Genomic DNA, 11,316 nt, shown 5'->3' with positions numbered 1-11,316 from the left:
CCTATGGGGGTGATAAAGGGGGGGGGTTTATTTACTATTTTTTTTATTTTGATCGCTGTGATAGAACTTATCACAGCGATCAAAATGTACAGGGAACGAATCTGCCGGCCGGCAGATTCGGCGGGCGCACTGCGCATGCGCCCGCCATTTTCCAAGATGGCGGCGCCCATGCGAGAAGACGGAGGACACCGGGACTAGGTAAGTATGGGGGGGTGCGATCGGACAGCGGGGGGGGCGGAGGGGAGGACGGGGGAGGGGCGGAGGGGAGAGGAAGGCGCTTAGGACAGGATGGAGGGGTAGGGAACACTGACGGCGGCTGCAGATCGCCGCCAGTCGGTAGGGGGGCCAGATCGGGGTCTCCAGCCATGGCCGGTGCTATTGCAGCATCGGCCATGGCTGGATTGTAATATTTCACCAATTTTCATAGGTGAAATATTACAGATTGCTCTGATTGGCTGTTTCACTTTCAACAGCCAATCAGAGTGATCGTAGCCACGGGGGGGCGAAGCCACCCCCCCTGGGCTGTAGCACCACTCCCCCTGTCCCTGCATGTTGGGTGAAATTGGAGTTAACCCTTTCACCCGGCCTGCAGGGACGCGATCCGGCCATGACGCATATGCTGCGTCACAGGTCGGATTGGCACCGGTTTTCATGACGCATACGCTGCGTCAAAGGTCGGGAAGGGGTTAAATAATGCATATTAAAATATAGACTAAATAAATAGTGCCAAAGGCTGCAATACCAAGTACAGAGAATAGGATACCCATCGTATTATAAACCTTTAGTAAAACCAATTGTAAGTATGTATACAGATAAATAATGGACCTAAGCCCCTAGTTGCTAAAGTGCATTGGGTATAAAGAGCTGCTATAATGCATGCATATTAGTTATATGTAAAGAGTAAAGACAAGAACTTACAAGGGTGTACAAGTTATAATGCAGGAGCTCCAACTGCCCCAACGCACGTTTCGTGTGGTCACTTCCTCAGGAATTTTCCTAAATGGTTGATGCAAATAAGCCAGTACAATATTCAAATCATCAACCGGTTTTTTTTTTTTTTTCAAAACTAAAAAAACTCAAAATGCACTGCTCCAAATTACTATGCACAACAGAGTTTACAAACATTTTATAGGTTGTCAAGAACTGAAAATGGTCATTTGTTGAATTTGCAGCATTAAGACATCACATCAAAAGCTTTTTCAATAAAAAAGAATCTTAACAGGCCATGTTACATGTTAACATATTTGCCCTTCTTTAATACCACCTTCACAATTCTTGCATCCAATGAACTTGTGAGTTTTTGGAGAGTTTCTGATAGAATTTCTTTACAGGATATCAGAAAAACCTCCCAGAGCTATTGTTTTGATGTGAACTACCTCCCACCCTCATAGATCTTTTCCTTGAAGATACTTAAAAGGTTCTCAGTAGGGTTGAGGTTAGCGGACAATGGTGGGCACACCATAAGTTTCTCTCCTTTTATGTCGATAGCAGCCAATGACTCAGGTATTCTTTGCAGCATAAGATGGTGTATTGTCATGCATGAAGACAGGGGTGGACTGGAGTGCTAAGGGCCCACCAGTAACCAACTCGAGGGCCCCACTTTTCAGTTACATGTGACATTATCCTCAATCACAAATTTATACAATTAACTGGGTAAATTGTTAAATGAATAAGATGCCGCCTTTGTCTGTACATAGTGATTCAAGTATATTGTGCCAAGCACTGCTCATATAAAAGGTTATTGGCCCACTCTTGCACAGGGGCCCACCAGAGGATTCCCCTATTGGCCCGTCCAAGCGTGCATGAAGATGATTTTGCTACGGATGGCACGGTTGTTCTTTTTGTACCACAGAAGAAAGTTGTCAGTCAGAAACGCTATATACTGTATTTTTCGGGTTATAAGACGCACCGGCCAAAAGACGCACCCCAAATGTTGGGGTGGAAAATAGCAGAAAAAAGATTTTCATAAGATGGGGGTCCATCTTATTGTCCGAAGTTAAGGTATCTTACCTGAGGGCCAGCGGTGGTAGAGCGGGGTCACAGGAGCCATGGTCCTTTCCTCAGGAAGCCGGCGGTGGCAGAAGTGGAGCCAAGCTGCAGTCCCAGGGTATTCCAGTGGTGCGATGCTGCGGATCTGGTGTCGGCGGTGTTTCCACGGTCAGTAAACGCTGCAGATTGGACACTGCGTACTGCCGCAGCATCCAGATGTTACAGCATTGTGGATGGGATTATATGAAATCCCTTCTCCACTATGCATGCAGGGACGCCTCCGGCATCCCTGCGTATACACACATGCAGCGCTTCTTTCTAGACCACAGCATGTCAATTTATCTTGCAGAGGTGCTCCGTCTCCACAAGATAAATATCACAGTCCAATGTATAGGATGTGGTGATTCCACATGGTTCAATGAACACATGTGGAATCACAGTGCGTACAAAAGCCGGCAGCGCTTTGGACGGAGCGGACATGTGCTGCGTCCAAAGCGCTACCAATACTGACCGTGGAAACATACCCTCAGAAGAGCTAAAGGCAGTAATGAAGCGAGGCTTGCAAGGGAGACCAAAACCGGTAAAAAGGGATTTGGGTGGGTATGTCAAAAGCAAAAGATGCTATAGGAGTTTTAAAGGATGAAAAGGGTGAAGTGGTCAAAAATTATGTTGGGAAGGCCAAACTTTTAAATTCCTATTTTGCATCAGTGTTCTCTAAGAAAGCAATTATAACATCAACTGATCTTCACGGTGCCATTGAAGGAATAAAAGAATCCACACTATCTACAAAACAGAGAGATGATGAGGGAACACAGCTAATTTAATTGAATTTAAATCTCCTGGTCCAGATGAATTGCATCTTATGGTATTCAAGAAGTATCGTTTCTCCTTGTGGAGAGTGACACGTTAAGCATGTCAAGATGAGACTTAAAGCCGCAATGCTCCTCTGGGATATATGCAAATTGTCTCTTCAGCGAGGAAGAGGACTAGCACTCTAGTGCCACCTATTGGAAGTAGCAATCTTAACAGTCAATGTCGACCCTTTAACGAGCCTTGTCACATGACTTAGGATAAGAGCCAAACCAGATCTTAATTTGCAGACACTGTGTTTCGGGGTACTGCCCCTCGTCAGTGCAAAGTGGAATCTAGAGTTCTAGTCCTCTTCCTCTCTGAAGAGACAATTTGCATTTTTCCCAGAGGAGCATTGTGGCTTTAAGTCTCCTCATTTCGACATGCTTAACATGTCACTCTCCGCAAGGAGAAACGATACTTCTTGGATCCTGGTCAGATGCCTCTCACCCAGCCAAACCAAATCTCCACTTTGCACTGACGAGGCACTAGAGTACTAGTCCTCTTCCTCTCTGAAGAGACAATTGGCATCTTACAGTATTGAAAGAGTTAGCAGTGGAAATTGCAGAGCCACTAGAAAGAATCTTTGAAAAATCCTGGAGAACAGAAGTCCCAGGAGGTTAGAGAAGGGCATATCTTGTCGCCATCTTCAAAAAAGGAAAACAGATGAAGCCAGGAAATTACAGGCCAGTGAACCTTACTTCTATACGAGGGAAGAACTTTGAACAAATTATTAAACAACATGTATGCAAGTACATGAATAAGAATACAGTAATTAACCAGAGCCAGCATGGGTTTGTAGCAAACAAGTCATGCTAGACTAATCTAATTTTCTTCTGACAATCACTGAGTGGATCAGAGAAATGCGGTATACATATCTCAACTTCAGCAAGGCATTTGATAAAGTATCTCATAATATCCTTATTGAAAAAATGACAAAGTATGAGATTGACAAGGCTATAGTTAGGTGGATTCATAATTGGGTCAGTGAGTGTAATCAAAGAGTGGTAATAAATGGCTGCACATCCAGTTTGACGTGTTTCAAGTGGGGTAACACAAGGCTGTTTTGGCCCCACTGTTGTTCATATATAAAAATGTTGATCTAGATAAGGGAACTGAAGGTAAACTGATCAAATTTGCAGACAATGCAAAGCTAGGAGGGATAGCTAACAGGGATGAGCGAATAGCTTCATAAGGAAACCCGGATACTTGGAGCACTCCCGATAATCAGCTGTTCGGTGCCGCAGCTGCATTTGTAGTGGCTGTGTGACAGTCACAACACATGCATGGAGAGCCTGTTTGTTGGGCTCTCCATGCATGTGTAGTGACTGTCAGACAGTCACAACACACAGCACCGAACGGCTGATTATCGGGAGCACTCCAGGTATCTGGGTTCCCGATGCAGCTATTCGGATGAGTTATCAGAAGCTATTTGCTCATCTCTAATAGCTTAAGGTACCTTCACACGAAGCGACGCTGCAGCGATAGCGACAACGATGCCGATCGCTGCAGCGTCGCTGTTTGGTCGCTGGAGAGCTGTCACACAGACCGCTCTCCAGCGACCAACGATGCCGAGGTCCCCGGGTAACCAGGGTAAACATCGGGTTGCTAAGCGCAGGGCCGCGCTTAGTAACCCGATGTTTACCCTGGTTACCAGCGTAAAAGTAAAAAAAACAAACAGTACATACTTACCTGCGCGTCCCCCAGCGTCTGCTTCCTGACACTGACTGAGCTCCGGCCCTAACAGCACAGCGGTGACGTCACCGCTGTGCTTTCACTTTCACTTTAGGGCCGGCGCTCAGTAAGTGTCAGGAAGCAGACGCTGGGGGATGCGCAGGTGAGTATGTACTGTTTGTTTTTTTTACTTTTACGCTGGTAACCAGGGTAAACATCGGGTTACTAAGCGTGGCCCTGCGCTTGGTAACCCGATGTTTACCCTGGTTACCAGTGTAAAACATCGCTGGTATCGTTGCTTTTGCTTTCAAACACAACGATACACGGCGATCGGACGACCAAATAAAGTTCTGGACTTTATTCAGCGACCAGCGACATCACAGCAGGATCCTGATCGCTGCTGCGTGTCAAACGAAATGATATCGCTAGCCAGGACGCTGCAACGTCACGGATCGCTAGCGATATCGTTACAAAGTCGTTTCGTGTGAAGGTACCTTAACACTAGAGAAGACAGAAAAGATTCAGAAGGATCTAGATAAGAATGAACAATGGGCAACGACTAAAGGTACCGTCACATTAAGCGTCGCTGCAGCGATATCGACAACGATGCCAATCGCTGCAGCGTCGCTGTGTGGTCGCTGGAGAGCTGTCACACAGACAGCTCTCCAGCGACCAACGATGCCGAAATCCCCAGGTAACCAGGGTAAACATCGGGTTACTAAGCGCAGGGCCACGCTTAGTAACCCGATGTTTACCCTGGTTACCAGTGTAAATGTAAAAAAAACCAAACACTACATACTTACATTGCCGTGTCTGTCGCGTCCCTCGCCTTCAGCTTCCCTGCACTGTGTAAGCGCCGGCCCTAAGCACAGCGGTGACGTCACCGCTGTGCTTTGCTTTACGGCCGGCACTGACACATTCAGTGCAGGAAGCTCTGAGCAGCAGCGCGGACGCCGGGGGACGTGACAGACATCAGAGGGTGAGTATGTAGTGTTTTTTTTTTACTTTTACAATGGTAACCAGGGTAAATATCGGGTTACTAAGCGCGGCCCTGTGCTTAGTAACCCGATATTTACCCTGGTTACCATTGTAAAACATTGCTGGCATCGTTGCTTTTGCTGTCAAACATGACGATACACGCCGATCTGACGACCAAATAAAGTTCTGGACTTTCAGCAACAACCAGCGATATCACAGCGGGATCCAGATCGCTGCTGCGTGTCAAACACAACGATATCGCTATCCAGGACGCTGCAACGTCACGGATCGTTGTCGTTCTCGTTGCAAAGTCGTTTAGTGTGAAGGTACCTTAAGAGAACGGTATTTAACAGGGAGAAATGCAAGATTCTACATCTGGGCCAACATCTTCACAAGGTCTTGTTTTTGTCCTTTGGATGATATGCACGTCGGACCAAAGCACGCCCATCTCAGGGATACAGAACCTGTCTCCTTCCTGAGCGATATGATTGCTGAACATTCCCATCTTGTTTATACTTGTGTATAATTGTTTGTACAGATGAACGAGGCACCTCCAGGTATTTTAAAATTGTATGCAATGATGAGCTAAATTGTGCAAGTCCACAATTCTCTTCCTGATATCTTGGCTGATTTATTTAAGACTTCCCCATGATGCTACATAAAGTAGTGTGTTTCAGGTGTGCATTAAAAGACATCCACAGGTGTATCTCTAACTCAGAAGCTTCCAAACACATGACATCATCATATGGGCAGTCCAGAATTGTTAAAAGGCATATTAATCATCGTGTATGTAAACATTTGACTTTGCAGTAAGTCAGTGGCGTAACTACAAAGTTATGGGCCCCGGTGCGAACTTCCAAATGGGGCCCCCCCACCCATAAAATTCAATGTAACCCCCATAGAATACAATGCAGCCCCCCTCATAGTATAATGCAGCCCCTCCATACAGGGGCAGTGAGAAAGACACGAGCAAATGGTGACGAGGGGGCAGGGGAGAGGGCACAAGGGGGCAAGGAAGACAGGCACAAGGGGACACATGGGGGCTAGGAGGCAGGGGAGAAGGTTACAAGGGGACTAGTGGGCAAGGGAGACTGACACAAGGGGACAATGGAGACTGACACAAGGGGCACACGGGGACAAGTGGGCAAGGGAGACTGACACAAAGGGCACACGGGGACTAGTGGACAAGGGAGACTGGCACACGGGGACACAGGTACTAGTGGGCAAGGGAGACTGACACACGGGGAATAGTGGGCAAGGGAGACTGATATAAGGGGACTAGTGGGCAATGGAGACTGACACAAGGGGTCACACGGGGACAAGCACAAGGGGACAAGGGAGACAGGCACAAGGGGACACACAGGGACTAGTCGGCAAGAGACACAAGGGGACACGCAGGGACAAGTGGGAAAGGCAGACTGACACACAGGGACTAGTGGGCAAAGGAGACTGACACACAGGGACTAGTGGGCAAAGGAGACTGACACAAGCACAAGGGGACAAAGGAGACTGACACAAGCAGAAGGGGACATAGGAGACAGGCACATGGGGACACACAGGGACTAATGGGCAAGGGAGACTGGCACATGGGGACACACGGCCCCCCTGACCTGCCAGAGCCGCTTGCAGCTGCGACCGTGGTAGTTACGCCGCTGCCTCACACACACACATACTACAGATATCACACACACACACACTACAGATATCACACACACACATCATACTACAGATATCACACACACACATCAGTTATCACACACACACTACAGATATCACACACACATACTACAGATATCACACACACACACACTACAGATATCACACACACACTACAGATATCACACACACACATATTACAGATATCACACACATACTAGTTATCACACACACTACAGATATCACACACACACACAGACATACTACAGATATCACACACACACACACACATCATACTACAGATATCACACACACACATACTACAGTTATCACACACACACTACAGATATCACACACACACACACACATACTACAGATATCACACACACACACACACACACACACACACACCAGAGATACCAGCTCATATACAGAACTCACAATCTCCTCTCTGGTACAGGGGTGGCTGATGTAAACCGGCTGCAGCTCCTCAGCTTCTCCTGACTAAAGCGGCTCTGCCCCGCACCTCCCCCCTGCTCTCGCCTTCTGTCCCGGGGTTTTGGCTTTCTCTTAAATACGATCTCATTCAGACGTACATGAGATGATTGAGGGGGGAAAAATACAGACTGAGAAGCTGTCTCATCGTGATGACTGGAGCTGCTTCCTGTCTCTCACGTGCCCCGGCTCCCCCCTTCCCCTAGATAAGCCTCGGACTGTTGCCGTGCAGGAGGAATCTCCTGCACTGCAACATGGTGTTGGGTGCCAGCACAGCCCGCACAGTGGTCTATCCAGCACAGCCCGCACAGTGGTCTATCCAGCACAGCCCGCACAGTGGTCTATCCAGCACAGCCCGCACAGTGGTCTATCCAGCACAGCCTGCACAGTGGTCTATCCAGCACAGCCCGCACAGTGGTATATACAGCACAGCCCGCATCTCTTGCCCCCCCGAGAATGCCCCCACAGTCCAGTAAAAAAAACCAAAACACTCTCCTTACCTTTCCTCTTGCCAGCGTTGCTTCCTGCTCCGGTCTCAGGCTCGGCTGCAGTCTGCCCGGGACACAGCAGGTGCGTGATGATATGACATCATCGCGCACCCGCAGTGTCAGAGGCAGAGCGGGGAATGATGGGAGAGGGAGCGTCTGTAGACGCTCTCTCCTCCGTCATTGCATTCAACTGTACCGGCGTCATAGACGGCGGGGGGGTGTCGGCAGCGGCGGGGGGAGGCGGATCGAGCGGCCCATGACTGGCACCGGCTCTTCTGGCATTTGCCACAAGTGCCCGATGGCCAGTACGGCCCTGCTCTGACCTGCCGGCCCCGGGCCCCTGACCTGCCGGGCCCGGTCGCAATGGCGACCGCGGTAGTTACGCCCCTGTCCATACTGTACAATGGCCACACATGATGCTCCATGCTGTACAATGGCCACACATGATATTGCCTACAGTATAATGGCCACACAGTTACTCCTACACACGCGGCTGAGCTCCGTACACATTGCACATGCGGCTCCCCTCTGTACACCTCGTACACACCCGGCTCCGCTCCGTACACCTTGCACACAGCTCCGCTCCGTATACCTTGTACACACACGGCTCCGCTCCGTACACCTCGTACACACACGGCTACGCTCCGTACACCTCGTACATACACGGCTACGCTCCGTACACCTTGCACACACGGCTCCGCTCTGTACACCTCATACACACGCGGCTCCAGTCCGTACACATCGTACACACCCGGCTCCGCTCTATATACCTCATACACACACGGCTCCGCTCCGTACACCTCATACACACCTAGCTCCGCTCCGTACACCTCGTACACACCCGGCTCCGCTCCGTACACCTTGTACACACGGCTCCGCTCCGTACACCTCGTACACACACAGCTCCGCTCCGTACACCTAATACACACACGGCTCCGCTCCGTACACCGCATACACACCCAGCTCCGCTCCGTACACCTCATACACACCCGGCTCTGCTCCGTACACCTCGTACACACCCGGCTCCGCTCCGTACACCTCATACACACCTATCTCCGCTCCGTACACCTCGTACACACCCAGCTCCGCCTTGTACACCTCATACACACACGGCTCCGCTCCGTACACCTCATACACACACGGCTCCGCTCTGTACACCTAAGGGCTGTCCCACACGTCCAGATAATTCCGGTACCGGAAAAAATCGGTACCGGAGTTATCCGTGTCCGTGTGCCCGTGAGCTCACGTAGGCCATACGTGCGGCACACGTGTGCCACCCGTGTGGCGAGTGGGTACCACACGGAGCGTGTGGTACCCACGCGTGTGGTACACTGCATCGTGCTGAAGCCGCGATTCATATCTTCTGTGCAGCAGCGTTTGCTGCATAGAAGATATGAATAATAGTGTTTAAAAGAAAGATCTATCTGTCCAAAGCCCCCCCACCCCCTGTGCGCCCCCCCGCTGTTCTGAAAATACTCACCCGCGTCCCTCGTTGGCTGTCAATGCTTCCTGGTCTGGCTGCGCCTTCTACTGTATGCGGTCACGTGGGGCCGCTCATTTACAGTCATGAATAGGCGGCTCCACCCCTATGGGAGGTGGAGCCACATATTCATGAGTCTAATCGGCGGCCCCACGTGACCGCATACAGTAGAAGGGCCGGCCAGCACAGGACACTGCGAGGGAGGCGGGTGAGTATTTTCAGAACAGCGGGGGGGCGCACAGGGGGTGGGAGGGCGGCGGACACATAGATCTTTCTTTTAAACACTATTACTCATATCTTCTATGCAGCAAACGCTGCTGCACAGAAGATATGAATTGCGGCTTCAGCACCATGTGGGGGGGACAGCGCTTACTGTAGAACTGTCTCCTGCACGCCACAGGGACTGCACACGGAGACCGTCCGTGTGTGGTCCGTGTTTTACACAGACCCATTGACTTTAATGGGTCCGTGTAATACGTGCGCTCCCACGAACACTGACATGTCTCCATGTTTGGCACACGGAGACACGGTCCGCAAAAAATCAATGACGTCTGCACAGATGCATTGATTTTTATGGGTCTACGTGTGTCAGTGTCTCCGGTACGTGAGGAAACTGTCACCTCACGTACCGGAGCCACTGACGTGTGAAACCGGCCTAATACACACACTGCTCTGCTACATCCACACAAACCCCTCCTGACCTCACACAAAAGCTTACCCTCCTCCAGCACGATGACAACCAGCACTGCACTACTGTCCAGCACTACACGGAAGCCCTTGATCATGTGACTCCGACTCCTCCCCTCCTGTGACCTCATCACAGGTCCTGTGCGCACAGAGCAGCTGCAGCCATAGTTGTGGTGTGCGGCTCTCTGTGGTGGAGTGGCTCTGCTGCGGGACAAGTGCAGTCCCACCCGTGATCGTGCATGCACTGAGAGAGTGCACGCGCACCAGGGCCTGTAAAGAAGATTTATTTAAAGGGCCGGTGGCCCATTTTGTAGCTCAGAGTTCTTAGGGGCCCGCCCAGTCTGCTGGACTGGGCGGGCCCCTAAGCACTGAGGGCCCCGTCGCAATTGCGACCCCTGCGACCGCGGTAGTTACGCCCCTGCAGTAATAAAAATGCCTTAAACATTCTCTCTCGTTATTCTGGCATTTGGCAAATAATTATGGTAATCCTAATTGACCTCAAACAGGAAAGGTTTATTCTGATTTAATTTCAGATACTGAGAAAATGTTAGCATTTCAGCATCCAACTGGGCCTCTGTACTCACAGCCTTTCTTACTAGAGGTTGCTTTAGAACACGCCATGATGTTCCATGATTCACTGGTGCTCCAGCCATGTGCTCAAGGCTCCTACATCCAAAGGACAAGAAACCACATTGAAGGATCGGTCATGAGCGAGGTGGGAAAATAAATAAATAAATAAAGAAAATATATATATATATATATATATAAATATATATACACATACATATACACACACACACACACATACACACTGCTTGAAAAATAAAAGGAACACAAACAACAGAATATAACTCCAAGTAAATCAAACTTCTATGAAATCAAACTGTCCACTTAGGAAGCAACACTGTTTGACAATCAATTTCACATGCTGTTGTGCAAATGGAATAGACAACAGATGGAAATTATAGGCAATCATCAAGACACACTCAATAATGGAGTGGTTCTGCAGGTGGGGACCAC

The sequence above is a fragment of the Ranitomeya variabilis genome, chromosome 4 (genome assembly GCF_051348905.1).
Source record: "Ranitomeya variabilis isolate aRanVar5 chromosome 4, aRanVar5.hap1, whole genome shotgun sequence".
NCBI lineage: Eukaryota > Metazoa > Chordata > Amphibia > Anura > Dendrobatidae > Ranitomeya > Ranitomeya variabilis.
The sequence above is the reverse complement of the archived record's forward strand: the minus strand, read 5'-3'. Positions refer to the sequence as shown.